General features: G+C 49.1%; 1 protein-coding gene and 2 long non-coding RNA genes across 5 annotated transcripts in view; 2 read left to right on the top strand and 1 right to left on the bottom strand.

The window, feature by feature from the left end:
- The window catches only part of LOC129631575 (uncharacterized), a 478,809-nt gene that overhangs the window by 375,349 nt on the left and 87,689 nt on the right, over window positions 1-15,771 (top strand). The gene's annotated exons all lie outside the window — the stretch shown is intronic.
- On the bottom strand, window positions 3,035-4,034 carry LOC129631584 (uncharacterized). Its single transcript, XR_008704124.1, has 2 exons — window positions 3,889-4,034; window positions 3,035-3,268 (listed from the first exon to the last, which is right to left on the bottom strand). It is a non-coding gene; the product is annotated as an uncharacterized LOC129631584 (long non-coding RNA).
- On the top strand, window positions 4,432-12,648 carry LOC129631581 (uncharacterized). Its single transcript, XR_008704121.1, has 4 exons — window positions 4,432-4,569; window positions 6,822-6,939; window positions 7,031-7,742; window positions 12,286-12,648. It is a non-coding gene; the product is annotated as an uncharacterized LOC129631581 (long non-coding RNA).

Genomic DNA, 15,771 nt, shown 5'->3' with positions numbered 1-15,771 from the left:
ATGGGGGCAACTCAGCCTGTGTGCCACAGGTACTGAGCCCACGTGTCACAACTCCTGAAGCCTCCATACCCTAGAGCCTGTGCTCCACAGCAAGAGAAGCCACCACAATGAGAAGCCCATGCACCTCAACAAAGAGTAGACCCCGCTTGCCACAACTAGAGAAAGTCTGCGGGCAGCCCCAAGACCCAGTGCAGCCATAAATAAATAAATAATAAATAAACAAATTGGTCGCAGTCCACAGAAAAGACCTGATGAGGAAAGAGACAAGAGAATGAAGAAAACAATTAGGAGATTGAGAATTGGAGCCCTCAAAGAAATACATTCAAAGACATGAAGGCAGAGGTGTTCATTCATAAACAAGAGGTGGAGCAACATGACCAAGCCACCTTCCTCAATCCACACCTTGCATCACCCTTATCAGCACCAACCTGGCTGCTTTTAAGGCCACTCTTGACTTTCTCTGAGCTAATCTCTAAGATTCATTTTGTTAAGAAGACAGATGTGGAGTAAGCTTTTGGGTGGCACCATTTGCAGTATTTCAGGTTCCTACTTTCTGCTTTCTCTTTCTCACATTCCTGTTTCTCTTTATTTATTTTTCTTAAACTGCTGAGTCTGATAAATTAGGGCTATTAAGAGACTGTTTGTTATTCTGTCCTGAGTTACTATTTTTAGAGCTTAAAACACTCATAAATATATGGATGTCCTGACTGTAAATGGATACATTTTAGCCAGTGAAAAATTCATTTTCTCTAATACACGTTTTTAAAGTGTCCTCCTGAAGTTCTGCACAATATCTCACCATGATCTTTCACTGTTCCTCCCATTTTTATCCGATAAAAGCAGATCCATCATCTGTGTGGTTCCTTTTTCTCTGCACCATAAATAACAGCTGGGAAGGGGGGCATCTCCCACAACACAGCAGCTTCGGGTTTTAACCAGTTTTGGAATTTATTGTTCAGCCTTCTTGGGATGGGAGCCAGAGGCACCTGCATGCCCCTCAGTTATCTCATGGCCTTTCTCGTTTTGGACAAAGGACTCCAAGTACAAGCAGAGTGAATTTTGCATCTGATTTCATCCTGACTTTCTGGATGGAAAATCAGATATGAGGAAGTCTTCATATGATGGTCATACACCCACGGGGTCTTCCCGGGTGGCTCAGTGGTAACAAATTTGCTTGCCAATTCAAGAGATATAGTAGACGCGGGTTTGATCCCTGGGTCAGAAAGATCCCCTGGAGTAAGAAATGACAACTCACTATAGTATTCTGCCTGGAAAATTCTATGGACTGAGGAACCTAGCAGACACATTCCATGGGGTCACAAAAAGTCGGACAAAACTGAGCACACACATATATACCCAGGATCTTCTGAGTCAGTCTCAGTTTTTGACTATAAACCCAGTCAAATTATTTTTTAATATTTGTTTTTATTTATTTGGCTGTGCCAGGTCTTACCTGTGGCATGTGGGATCTAATTCCCTGACCAGGGATCCAACCCAGGCCCCCCGCATTGGAAATGTAGAGTCTTAGCCATTGGACTACCAGGGAAGTCCCCCCCTGCCACCACCCCAAGTGAAATGATTTGAGAGTGACCATTTTTAACGCTCAAATGTATCCTGGTTTGGATGACAAATTATATAGTCACTGTGGATGTAGGTTTAGAAATGCAGTGCTCTATATTGCTTCTCATCTTTTCCCTATTTCCCATCAGATCTTCATTCTGTGTGTTGAAATTTTCTCTCCTTTCCATCAACCACTTATCATAGTCAGGAGACTTACTATCAGAGGTAACATCTCCAGACTGGCAAAAAAGAAATGTACACGATGTTAGCTCCCACCCTGTATGAGACTCTATGCTAGAAGCTTTTCAAAAAGTCATGCTTTCATTCTAAGGACAACTCCCAAGAGCTGCTGTAATTCATCAATATCAAGAGGCATATGTTTTCATTCATTAGTATCTGGAAATTGGGCCATGCCTTATCACTGATGTCATCTTGTAATTGCCGTTGGTCATGTAGCATTGTGGTGTATTTGTCATGGTCTGTGCTTGTACGAGCATCAAAACTGACAGAATGGGTGTCAGCAGCTTGGAAGAAAATTGTAGAAGCTTCTTTCAGATCCCAGGAATCAAATGATTGTGGAGAAAGGCAGGCAGTGTTGGCAAATAAGCACTCTTTAGCCATATCTGGGGAGCAGACATCAATAGCAGACCAGCTCTGCATCACTGAAGAGCCACATTCAACACAGCAAACATGACTATTGGTTTCTTTTAAGGATTCTTGTAAGAAATGCTGTAATACCAATAACCTTAATGATACGGGGCGGGTGAGGGTGCATGTTGTTTGGAAAGTTACCTGATGATTTTTGGATGGCAGAGTAACTCTGACTATTAAGAACATCGAGGAATACTTCAACACATTTGAATTTATAGTTTATTTTTATTTAAAAATTTCCTTTTTATTAATGCCAGAGAGTGACATGGGCTTCCCAGCTGGTGCTAGTGGTAAAGAACCCGGCTGCCAATGCAGGTGACATAAGAGATGTGGGTTGGATTCCTAGGTTGAGAAGATCCCCTGGAGGAGGGCATGGCAACCCACTCCGGTACTCCCGTCTGGTGAATCCCATGGATCCCAGAGGAGCCTGGTGGGCTATAGTCCAGTGGGTCGCAGAGAGTCGTACACAACTGAAGCGTCGTAGCACACACGCATGCAAGAGTGACATGAGATAAAATCTATATGGATTAAATCTCAAAGAGATTTTAAAATAATTTTAAATATAAAATGAACTTCCAAGAGATTAAAAACATTGAGTCAAAGGTTTGTGGAAGTATCCTTTTTTTGTTTGTTTGTTTGTTTTCTTAGTGGTATATAAGAAAACAGGTGTCCAGTCATTGACGGTGTTTTCTGGTGAGTAGTAGTTACTCTTGAGCTCATTTCACAGGTGAGACTAGAAAGATATGTATTCCCGAAGATGACACAGTTAGCTAGTGGCTGTGTAGCTGTGGGGTTGGAATGAGTCAAAAAGTTGACTTAGATAACAGTCATGGGGTTTCTGCAAAGTGCCAGGCAATGTCTGGGAAAGTCAGAAGGAAACTCGTGTGGTCTCTACTCTCCCAGAGCTTCTGGTCCTGGGAGCGGAGGGAGTGCCTCGGAAGATGGAGAGGCAGGTAACTGTGATGCTTCCTGAAGGGTCTGATGGTAGCAAGAGATTCAGCCCTGAAGCTGGGGCTCTGAGGCAGCACCCACGAGGAAGGGGCTCCCAGACTCTGGCCTGGAGAGGAAGGAGGGAGTATTAACCCATTGAGGAATATGGGGAGTAGGAGCACTGTTTCACACAGCGGGACAGCAAGTACCAGCAAGCATCAGCGCACATAGCTGCTGAATCTGCCGCCTGCATCCTTTCCGTGAGGGGACCTTGTGGAGTTGCTGATGCTGACTGGCTGGGGCAGTGCCCTGCGGGAGACAGCAGCAGCTCTCCTGGGGAGAAAGAAGATTAACTTCCCCAGGAACTGATGCTTTGGACTCGCTCTGCCTAATTCTCACAGAAGTAGGGGGCTGGCATTAAAAACTCCAATCTCAAGGTGAGAAAAGCAAAGTTCCAAGTGCTAACCCGCTGTGCCCAAGGTCACACAGGTCATAAGTGATGGAGGTGAGATGCGGACCCCAGAGGACTGGACTCAAAGTGAGTTTGTGTTAAACATCAAAGTAGGTCACACAGCTCCAGGACGAGAGGAGATGCAGGATCCATTTGACTCTGTCCCCGCCATGCCCTGGTGTGTTGCCGGAGGGGAGGGAAACAGAGGCCCCACGGGTGAGCGGTGACCTTCCCCAGGTCACACGTGGCCAGTCAAGCTAGGAACCACGGTGTCAAGGAGCGCCTTCTTCACTTACTCATATGTCCATGACTTTCATCAACTTGTGTTTAAGGGCCATTCAAGCAGGACAAACCACCACTTTAAAGCAATTACTCGGTGATGCTCAGGAGGGGCCGGGAGATTCTGTTTGCTTATGTGTGTGAACCTGAAATGCCTACTTTCTTAATTAAGCTTTAACTCCGCCTTTTGCCTCAAGCTTTTCATTTTTTTCCCCCCTCTTTAACAAGTCTCAGCCTTTCTCCATCACTGGAGGCCTTGGGCTTTGCCTGTTTCATTTCTCTCTTCTGAGAAGCATCTTCTCCTGCCCCACTACAAGGATACCTCCCCTTTCTAGCCCCAGTTCCCAGCTGCTCTTAATTTCATGATTATCAGCCATGGGCAGTCTTTCTTGATGACTCAGAAGCAAGGGATGCAGGGAATTCTATACCTGGGGCTCCTCCTTCCCACCCAGCTCCCCTCAGTGCCACTCACCCTTTCTCAAGAGCCCATCCAAGGTCTCGAGCAGCCTTCCCTGATCAGCACCAAGTCTGTTTGAGGTGTTCCAGGTCTGGCCCTCATGGCTCTGGTGACTTCGTGTTTTTGTCTTTGAATCTCCAGCAACTGGCAATGCATCTGGTATGCAGGAGATGCTTGATAGATGCTTCTTGAATGAATGAATGTATGAAGGAATGAATGGACAATCTAGGCCAGTGTTCAGGTGAGTGTTGGTGTCTGCAATGGCTGTTGGTGGGAGGGAGTTGTTATCTGTCTTACTTTGGGAAAGACTGAAGGCGAAAGCAGGGGGCAGGTGATGATTGGATGGCATCACCGATTCAATGGACATGAATTTGAGCAAACTCCGGGAGACAGTGGAGGCAGAGGAGCCTGGTGGGCTGTAGTCCACGGGGTCGCAAAGAGTTGGACATGACTCAGCAACTGAACGACAGCAAAAAAAGTGTTAGGAATCACTTATCACAGATGAAGATGTTTAGAGAAGTTTAATGGGCGTGTATTGGAATATCTACTTACCCAGTGTCCTCCGGCTGGACATAGTTTATGCCTCAGTTCCTGCCTAACCTTGATGGAGAGTCACTGAACCCTGCTTGCTGGTTTTAAGTGTTTGGTTGTGCTCTTAGCTTACCTCTCACCCCTAATTGTGAACCCCTTAGGTGTCGTGAGTGTTCCATATACCTGTGCATTCACTCTTCCGTGAGATACTTATGTAACGACTACCGTGCTCTCTGTTGAAGGCAAGATGCTGAGGCAGACAGACATGGGATCCTTGTCTCTGGGGACCTGGTAAGGTGGTGGCAGAGAAGTTAGCAGCCGGGCACAGTCAGGTGGGTGAGGTGAGGATGCCCATGGGAATACAGAGCAGACGCACCTACAATGGGCTGGTGTCATCAGAAACGGCTTCCAGAGAGAAGGAGGCACGCCTGCTAGTCAACACAGGGGACGGAGAGAGAGAATGGGGTTATCTGTAATAGCTTCCCCAAAACTTAAAGCTTAAAACAGCCCCCACTTTGTTGTGTCTCCTGGTTCTGTGAGTTGGGAGTTTGGACAGCACTCATTCAGGGGTTCCTCTGCTCCACCTGGCATCAGCTGAGGTCCTTTGACAGCCTTCAGCTGGACGCTAGCCTGGTCTAGGGGATGCAAGAAGGCTTCGCTCTCATGCCTGGGACCTCAGTGGGGATGGTTGGGAACTGGCCTCTCTGGCAGGCAGACCACTGTCTTATAGGTCACACAGAGCTCCCTAGAGAGGGAGTGGCAGCTGCCAGTCCCTTAAGGCATAGGGGGCACAGGCCAGCAGGGCGTTTCTTCCCCTGGGCCCTGCTGGATAAGGCAGCCATGGAGCCTGCTCAGGTTCAAGGGGAGAGGACAGAGGCTGCCATTTGTGGATGGAGGCAGCCGCCTCGAACCTGCCATCTTGGAGAGTTGGAAAGCGGGCTCCAGGCAGAGGTGGCAGAGTGTGGAGGTGAGAGCCTGACCCAGCGGGTGACTGGAAGGAGCCCGCAGAGGCTGCAGTCGTGGAGCAGGCTCCAGAGCAGGCAGAGGCAACACAGAGCAGAACTTGTTGGCAGGTGTCATGGAGACTGAGATCTACCTCAGGAAGTTACTGACAGATTCAGAGCAGGGATGTGACATGATTGGATCTGCAATTGAGAAGGACCGCCCTGATGCTTGTGTTGGGGGAAGGTGGGGGAAGGTTGGCAGAGGGAGCTGCAGACGTTGGCTTGGAGGACAGGATTGAAGGAATGCAGGTGAGAGAGATGGAAGCCTTCGAAAAGACGAAGGTGGTGGGAAGAGGGCTTCCCAGGTGGCGCTAGTAGTAAATAACCTGCCTGCCAATGCAGGAGGCATAAAAGATGTGGGTTTGATCCCTGGGTTGGGAAGATCCCCTGGAGGAGGGCATGGCAACCCACTCCAGTATTCTGGCCTGGAGAATCCTGTGGACAGGGGAGCCTGTCGGGCTACAGTCCATAGGGTTGCAAAGAGTTGGACATGACTGAAGCAACTTGCACGCATGCACGATGGGAAGAACTGAATAGAAGCAGGAATATTAGGGACATGGGTGCAGAGGAGGACTTAGCATCCCACCGGCCCCTGTCTCCAGCTGCCCAGCCTCACTCCTGCTTGTCACAGAAGACCCCATCAGGTGCCACCTGGACAACAGACATCCAGGCAGCCATGTGCACACCAGCCCTGCACACACAGTTGTACAAGCAGCCGAGATTTAATCCCAGTATTTCCAACAAGCCTCCGTCAGCTTCCTGTATGTGAAAAATGGGGATGATCATATTAAATGTGACAAACATTTAACCATCTCTGAAGCTGTGATCTTGGTAGCAGCTGGGAAGAAATGATAAAGTGGTGATAAGGATGGAAATCAAATTTCCTGTCAGAGGAATTGATAAAACATTTCCTTTTGCTAAACAAAGAGAGGTTTTGATTGACCTGATGTATTTTAAGCCTTCAGGGGCCTGTTCTGGAATTCTCAGATCTGGAATTGGGAGGCCTGAGGATTTCCTTCTCTCCATATTGCTCCCCTACTTTCTTGGAGAGATGACAAGACCCACAGAGTATTCAGGTGTGTCAGTGTGCTTGGATGTGAAAACTGCCCTGTCCCTCCCCTCCCCAGCTGAGTCACTTACCCTCTGAGCCTGTTTCCTTATTTGTAGACTAATGGTCTCCACTCATCGCAGTTGGCATGAGCATCACATGACATCCTGCAGACAGCTTGATGACCGCTGCCACACTGACCCTCACAAGCATTCTCTGTGTTCAGTTAGGGCCTTCCCAGCATGAAAAAAGCTGAGCACCAAAGAATTGATGCTTTCAAGCTGTGGTGCTGGAGAAGACTCTTGAGAGTCCTTTGGATAGCAAGGAGATGAAACTAGTCAATCCTAAAGGAAATCAACCCCGAATATTCATTGAAAGGACTGATGCTAAAAGTGAAACTCCAATACTTTGGCCATCTGATGTGAAGAGCTGACTCATTGGAAAAGACCCTGATGCTGGGAAAGATTGAGGGCAGGAGGAGAAGGGGACAACAGAGGATGAGATGGTTGAATGGCATCACCAACTCGATGGACATGAATTTGAGCAAACTCTGGGAGATGGTGAAGGACGGGGAAGCCTGGCTTGCTGCAGTCCCTGGGTCACAGAGTCAGACATGACTCAGTGAATGAAAAGTGCAAAGGTGAGGGGATGGAGGCTCCTAGGGGTCAAGCAGCATATCCAACCAAGGTCACCCCCAAGAAGAGGTTTGAAGTTTGATGCTGGTGACGCAGCTGAGACTTTCTCTGTGGCTCTGCAGCACAACTCTTGGAGAGCAGATGGCATCATGTGGAAGCAAATGTGAGCTCAGTTCACTGAGCCGCCTCCTCACAGGTATTTACACAAACATGTGCATGTGTGGTAGTGAGCTCCCCACCACCAGAAGTATTCCAGCAGATGCTGGAGTCACCTGCTCAGCACCCTGGTTGAGAGAATTTGTGACTCATGCGAGGGAGCAGAGCAGGTCAGCTTGGAGAGTCTACATAACCCCGTCAGTATGTATCCTGAACAAATGCTGAATCACCCCCAAGGGGTTGTTTACAGCCAGCCTCTCGACAGTGGATCCTTTGCTTGGTGGCCTCGTGTCAGGGTGAATTGGCCCTCTGAGGGGGGTGGCTGGCCATGCCTCTAGACACACCCGGGGGCAGCTGGGTGTCCTAGAACAGCTTGGTCTGCAGCAAACAGAATCCCAGTCCCCTGCCTACAGCTGGCTTCTGCCAACTCCATGAGGCCTCTGTGATGGAGGCCAAGATGGACTTGCCACAGCTTCCCGGGGTGTATCGGGTTTCTCCACCAGCAGGGAACCCTGAGGAGACCCCATCTAGTATCGTGCTGAGGAGAGTGACTGACAAGAGCTAACTCTCCTCTGAAACAAGTGGGCTGGCCGGGCCCTGGGCTGAAAACAGTGTAATGGAGTGTGTTGGATTTCCGCTTCAGCCTTCCTCTCCCCTGTCTGTCTCACTCTGGCCCGGCACCCACTCAGTTCATGTTTGTCTCACTTTAATGGCTTGGTCGTCTCTCTTGGGGCTCAGCAAGCTTTTTCTTAAAGACCAGAATACACGGTTCCAGCTTTGCAGGCCACATGGTCTCCATCACAACTATTCAGCCCAAAGCTGCTGCCATTGTGCAGAGAGGGCTATGGAGAGCATGAAAATAAATAGACATGACTGTGTAATAAATACAGCCTTAGACAGGACATAAACACAGAAATAAATACAGCCCCAGGCAAAATGCAAATACATGGGCTTGGATAAAACTGTACTTAGCAGGAGAGGGTGCAGGCTAGATGTGACCTATGGGCCTAAGTTTCCTGACCTGTTATTTCTAGCTAGTCCTTAACAAATCAAGAGGAAAAGAAAGTCCATCCCTCATGTCAGTGCCTGGTGGTGGGGAGTTACAAATTCATTCTGCAAAGTGTGGGCCATAAAATGGCAGCATCAGCCTCACCGTAACAAGGACCCGGGAGACTGTCAGAAATGCGGAATCTCGGCACCTCCCTTCTCATCCTCCTCAGCCTCCTCCCCCCAATTAGAATCTGCATTTTCACAGTTCTGTAAATGATTCACATACACATTCAAGTTTGGAAAATACTGGGTTTATGAGATAGAGGGATCTTGGGGGTAGTAATTAAAATCAGAGTTTATATAATTTGTGTGTGTGTGTGTTTGTCATCGTTATTGATGATTGTACAGTGAGCTAGGAAGTCTAAGTACTAGAAACATGTGGACTCTGCCAGTAGAGGATCAGTGGAGAGAGGGTGATTATAAAACTTCTTTGGATAGCTGTTGTGATGATAGCTAATCTTTGCAGTCTTTGGCATTCTCCAAACTGATCTAACAAATGAAATTCTAGCCCTTTGTATAGAAGGTCACAGCTCTGCTCAGCTCCAGGAGCACCCCTTATATGTGATGCCCCTGGATTTGTACAGTGCACAGCCTGAGCAACTGGCCATAGCAGCCCTGTCTGGAAGGCAGCTTTACTGCCTTGGATTTTCTGATGTATAACCTGAGGTTGGCAGTTTGTGAGAAGAGAGGGATATGGAGGTCTGTTTGGAAGAATGATTCTGTAGTTGCATAAGGGAGGAGAAGAGGCAAATGGCATTTATGTAACATTTGCCTTGTCAGAGGCATTTTTGCATTTTGATCCTCAACATCCTGTGAGGTAAACAGGTATTACTGCTGTGGCTTCCATCTTCTGCTTGAGGAAACTGAAGCTAAAGGGGGAGCCGGGACTCACACGTAGGCCCCCGTTCCCCTCATCACGCCCCCACATGGGGTGTCCTCACCAAGCGTAATGCCACCCCTTTCCTCCCAGGTGTGAGCCCCCCTCACCTTGTCCTGCAGGAAGGTCAGAATGTGAATGGCCCGCAGGCGTCCCAGGTTGGGGACTTTAACTCTCCGAGACCTGGGCTGAGCCTTGGAGAGGTGGCTCTGTGGGCACAGGGATGGGGCCTGGGGAGTCGGGGGCACTGGCCTCTGGGCTCACTTATCTCACCATGGCTGCCGAGGAGCCGAGAGACCCTCAGCTGTGGGCTTGTGTTGTCCAAGCCCGTTGTGTCTCCTTGAAGGACGAAGGTGCTGTAGATGGATGGCAGGGGCACGCTGCCCTGTCCAATGGGTGGGGCCCCTCTTCCCCACCTTGACTGTGGCCATGCTGGCTGTCTCCTGTCTCCACCAGGAAAGTCCTTAAGCAGGGTTTAATGGGCCTCTCCGACCCCAAGCCTGACCCTTGCCCAGTAGGAAAGGCCAGGTATCTTGGGGATCTGAGGTGTGGTCTGTGGGGGTGGTTACCTTAGGAGACGCCTGTTATGATGCGATTGTGAGGGAGCTGCTGTTTCCCGTTTGGGAGTGACATCTGGCACCTTGACTGTTGGCCAAAGGTTTTGCTGAAGCTCCTGCTCAAGAAGAGACCATAAGAACCTGGAGTGACAACCCCATTATTCAGGGTTCCCAAAGTCCTTCATGTTCCTTCCCACGCTCACTGCTGTCTCTGTCATTAAAATATATTGTGGATTAATATTTGAGCAGCCACACGGCATGCATGTCACCAAGCCCCACACTTCTCATCCATTTCCACTCCCTGCAGCACTCTGGTCTCCCTTTGGGTTTCCTGTTACCCTCCCTTAGCCCTTCCCTATCTGATCCACACCCTCCCATCAGAGTGGACCTGAAGATCTCCACGCAGTCAGTGTCAACATCCCCCAAACACTCCCGCTCGTCCCCTCCCCACCAGCCTGAGGCTCAGATCCCATTTACACCCTGGAGCTCTCCTCCTGAGATCATCTCTGAGGCCCACTGTCTGCTTTTCCTTGGTTTGCATTCTGTTGAAATAATTCCCTGCTATGTAGGCAGCTTGTGTGGCAGGTCCCCCGAGAGGGGCCGTTGCCTGAGCTGGGGGCATCCTTCTTAAACCTCTCCTTAGGCGGAGCTTCATTTTGATCACAAGAGGCAGTGGCCTCTGTTATGGAATTTCCCCCTGAGTAACCTCAGGCAAGTCTTCTAACCTCATTGACCCTCAGTTTTTTGTCTCTAAAATGGGGGTGATAACGGTACCTACCTTTCAGGGGATTGTCGGGAGAACTGGTTAAGAGGATGGCTTTTAAATACAAAGCGTCCCAAAAGCTTTTGCGATTTTAAGCTTTAATAACATCAGAAGCATTTATGCTATCAACCTACCGAATGCATTATTTGCAAGTTCAAGTTTTTCCATTCTTGAAGTGTTTAGTTTTGTGAATTTCTACACTTTTCATTTTAATTTTCATTTCAGTCAATATTTGCTGTGTTCAGCCAGAGGGACTGGGAAGGGAAAAAAAAATAAAGGAAATTTAAAGACTTATTTTTAAAAATTCACAAAAGTGAATAAATGCAAAAGAAATTTAGGCCAACTTCCAAATGAGTTTTTGTATATTTATAACATTTCTCTCTCTGAAGTTATTAAAGCTTAAGACTGTACTAAGACAGTACGTGCGGCCAAAAGAGAAGTTCTTCTCTTATCATCTCCATCAGAGTCGTCACCGTCACCATCATCATTTGGTCCAAGCCATCATAAAGGAAATCTTTCTTTGATACTGATTACTGGAGACGAAGCACCCAGGTTTTGTTCCTGCCCCTCCTTTGGTGCTGGTTGGGGTCCCAAGGCCTCCCGTGCCACTGCCTTCCATCTGCATCCTACAGGGCTGGGTTGCCATGCTGTCATAGGCTTGTATCCCTTGCTAGGTTTTTTTCTTCTCACCCCCTTACTCACCCATCTGTTGAGCTTTAAGAAGACAAGGTGGGCTCAGACCCTGGCGGGCAGCAGGGGGTGGGGGCAGCATACTGTGGCAGTGCCACAGAAGACTGCACCCGTGTTCCATTCTGAACCTAGATGTCAGTTCATCCCATTCACCTCCTTCCTCCCAGATCTCACTCTGCCCTTGACCCTGCCCACCACCGTCTCCGTTTCAGGGGCACGTGTCCTTGGACTGAGCACTCTTGCCTCCTTCCTTATGGCCTCCACACCCCTGCTCAGCCCCCAGCCACCCTCTCCCACCTTCTTCTACCAGGCATTCTGGAACCTCCACTCCACCTGTTATGGAGCTTCCTTCAACATATTAACCTCTTCATGGGAGCCTTGACCCTCATGTTCCCCTGATGGAATATTCCTCCCATCAGAGACTTGGCAGGAACCTCTCAAGTCTCAGAATATGGTGTCCAACAGAATCCTGGGGGTGAAAGAGACAGGAGGTTTAGGGGGAATCTTCTGCTTGTAGCAGCTGAGTCTGTAGCAATCTCAGCTGCATGAGATGGATGTGACATGAATGTGTTTGCTTTTTTTTTTTTTTTAACCTGTGTTTATAACTGGTTTTATTTAAATTAATTTATTTACTTTTTGGCCGCAGGACTTGGCATGCGGTATATTATTTCCTGATCAGGAATTGAACTGCCTCCCCATCATTGGACGCACAGAGTTTTAACCACTGAACCACTAGGGAAGTCCCTGAGTTTGCTCTTAAATGCTGAATGCCAGAGGCCTCTATGGGATCCAAGAGGCAGGCTTTAACCTGGGCCCCTTCAGCCTGGAGGCACTGGAAGGGTTGACCAGGGAGAGCATGATGCATGAGTGAAGAAGAGAAGAGGCTGGAGCCCAAGAGAAGTACGAGAGAAGCTCACCTGGCAGTAATTCTGGGAAGACTTGGTTCACAGAGTCTGGAAGGGGATGGGGATTCAATGAAGTAGCATAGAGTGGCTGATGCCAGAGAGAGGCCAGGATGGGTGAGGACTGATGGAGGTGGCTCCTAGGAGATGAGCAGTGAGGCTGGAAAGAGCGCTGTCTGTCAGGGTGGGTGGTGCTGAAAGAGACCACAGGATGGTGTGAGGAGGTGGGATGGTGTCTGGAATCACACTGGCCACAGCAGGAACAGCGGCGTACCCAGAGTGAAAACAGTGGATGATGGTGGTTAGAGACGAAGGGACTTGAGAGTAACTGATGCTGAAGGAAAGGATTCAGCGTGCGGTACTTTGTGATGGTTTGAGCTCTGCCACCTTCTGAAGACCTGATGGAAGCTCTGAGATCCACCCTCAAACTTTACCCCCTACAGACAGAGTTTACATCCTGTGGTGCAGAGTTCACACACCCTGTGAAACCTACCGGACTCCAGGAGGAGCTGCAGGGTCCTTCCCCAGGAGAGAAGGTGCTGGGAGGTGGGGAGACAGTGGCGCTGAACTGGGGACACTCAGGTCTTTCCTTGGAGCCCTTGCTTCCTTCTCTCATTCAAGGCCACGCTTCCCTCTTTCACTAGGACTGTTCCCATTTTATAGGCAGAGAGACTAAGGCACCAGGACTGGGGTTAGGGGTTATTCTGATTAACTCCCTGCAGCAGAGGCAGGAGGCAGCCCCGGACTGGGAGTCGCATGGACTAATTAGCCTCTAATTGAGTTCCCTCTCCTTCCTCTCTGGCATCACAGTGACATTAAATTACAGGATTCAAACATATAATTTCCTAAACTTAAATGTGATTTATCTTAATAGGACTTTGTACCAGGTCACTTTATCATGTACAGTGTCAGAGACCAGATCTATTATTCACAGGGACTATTAGGGAATCAGAGACAGTGGAACTTGGAGAGACCTTGAGAGGTCAGCTTGTGTTCAACTCCGTGGCCCCCAGCCCAGCTGCCCCCAACCCTGGGCAGCCCCTCGCCCCATGCTGGTGGCCTGTGGATGGATAGCTGGGTTGAAGTGTGAGCAGAAGGGGAGAGACCCAACCTTCATAAACCGGACATCCTGCCTGGGGTCCAGCTCAAAGCTTTGTTGCTGTGAATCATCGCCTCAATTTCATAGACTATGCATATAATGCCGGCCCTACATCCACGTACCTTCATTCTGTCTGGCCAGTCACTGAGCTGGGTGGTTCATTAGAGAAATGGATCAGAGTAAGAATATCTCAGAGCAAGAAAAGGGCTGGTGTATTATATCACTGATTAACTCATCAGTTCATTTGCTCAGTCATCACGTAGTTTAGAAAGGCCAGCCTTGCTGTACAGATGGAGAAACACAAACCGAGAGAGGAGAAGTGATGTGCCCGAGAGCAGAAGCAAAGCTTCGATTCAAACCCAGGCTTCTGCAGGCCAGACCATCTTGTCCTGTCTCCAGCTGCCCACCAGCTGACATGTGCTCTTGGCAGGTGGCCATGGGGGAGTAGAAGGCTGATGTTTATCTCCATGATGAATGGAATTCCACTTGGCAACTTGATCTTCAGCCTTTGTGACTTTGGGAAGACAGGGGGTGATCAAAAGAATATATTTTTCTAATGAAAGACACCTTTGGAAATACAATATACTGCTCTGTCAGCCTCCCGAGTCACGGGAGGAGAGATGGGGAAGATCTGTGGTGAGCAAGGCTGCCATTGACAAGTTGATCTAAACGTGTGCGGGCCATCCAGTCTCTGGAGCACCAGCCAGACTCTTGAAATTGTGCTGAAGAAGTTCAAACACAGAGGGGTAGGGCTCACACGCAGTTCTGAGCTGCAGGTCTGGACCCAGGCCACTGGAGCTTGAACCCTGAGTCAGCCTGACCGCTTAATAGCCCTGTGCCCGGCCAGGCAAAGACTATGATACTCACTGTCTTGGTTTCCTGTTCTGTAAAACTGGAATAGGTGGACTTAGCTCATCAGGTTGTTTTGAGGATAGTGGAGATAAAGCATGTAAGATGTGTAGTGTGGGGCTGGTTAGATACAATGTGAATCCCCTCCCTGTAATGCTGGCTTTTATTAAACACGCAGTTACCTGCTTTTCCCAAATCAAGAATAGACAGAGCTGGGCACAATCTTCTTGGGGCAGCATTTGCCTCACTGGTGATCGCAGACACGTGCTTCTGAATTAAGGGGAAGGGAAGGGGAAGCCCCTTGAGACCTGCGTCTTCTCAAGCCCCATCCTCGTGGGACCCAGGTTTCTAGCTCATAAAATGAGGAAAGGAAGCCCTTTTAGTTTTCCTGTTCCCAGTTGTGGAGTGAGGTAGGTTCCCATGTGTCAGGAGCAGCGTGGGGATCAGGGAGGTTAAAGGCAGTTTAGACCCAGACATTACAGTCTGAATATGGCTGAGATGGGTGCTTGTTTTCCATCTGTGACAGCCACATGGATAAACTGCTGTTTGGAGGGGGAGATGATGTGGGGGTACCAGGGGTGGAGGGGCACCAATGTGCAAGGGCAGCTTAATGGATTCTGGTCAGGAGGGGCTTCAGGGAGGAGGTGACATTTCAGCTGACGGTTGAAGGAGGTGGAGGTTCTGAGTTTTTAACTTAGTTTGACAAAGATGGGAAAGTACCTGGATTACTGGAAACTCAGTGAGAAGGGACGGGGTCTTATAGGTTTGAAGTGTGTGTGTGTGTGTGTGTGTGTGTGTGTGTGTGTGTAGCTTGGTTAAGGCAGCAAGACAAGATAGGGAGGAAGCCTGGTGCAAGTGGGGCTGGGAGAGAGGTGGCACTGAGGGTGTGTGGCAAGCTTGGCATTTACTGCCTCAAATCAACAAGTCATCACAGAATAGGCAGCTGACCCATCAGGGGTGGTCCCGGAGGCTGTGATGCTTAAGCGGGGACCTGAAGGCCTGGGGATGGCTGGACAGGCGGGGAGAAGCACAATCATGAAATCCCAGGGCTTGCAGAGGATAGAGAGACAGCCCGAAGGACAGTCAACCGTGTCCCCCTCAGCCCTGAGTTGAGGGTAAGAACGGAAGCAGGTGGTCGAGATAACGCATGGATCGCAGTTGGAGTCAAATTGTTCAGCACCCTACAAGCCCTGCAGCCACCAGGATCCAAAAGACAGCTCGCCGGCAGGGAGCTGATGGGGTTTCTTTGGCTCCAAGCCCCTCCCCAGCTGACTCAGGCCCG

The sequence above is a fragment of the Bubalus kerabau genome, chromosome 17 (genome assembly GCF_029407905.1).
Source record: "Bubalus kerabau isolate K-KA32 ecotype Philippines breed swamp buffalo chromosome 17, PCC_UOA_SB_1v2, whole genome shotgun sequence".
NCBI lineage: Eukaryota > Metazoa > Chordata > Mammalia > Artiodactyla > Bovidae > Bubalus > Bubalus kerabau.
The sequence above is the reverse complement of the archived record's forward strand: the minus strand, read 5'-3'. Positions and strand labels throughout refer to the sequence as shown.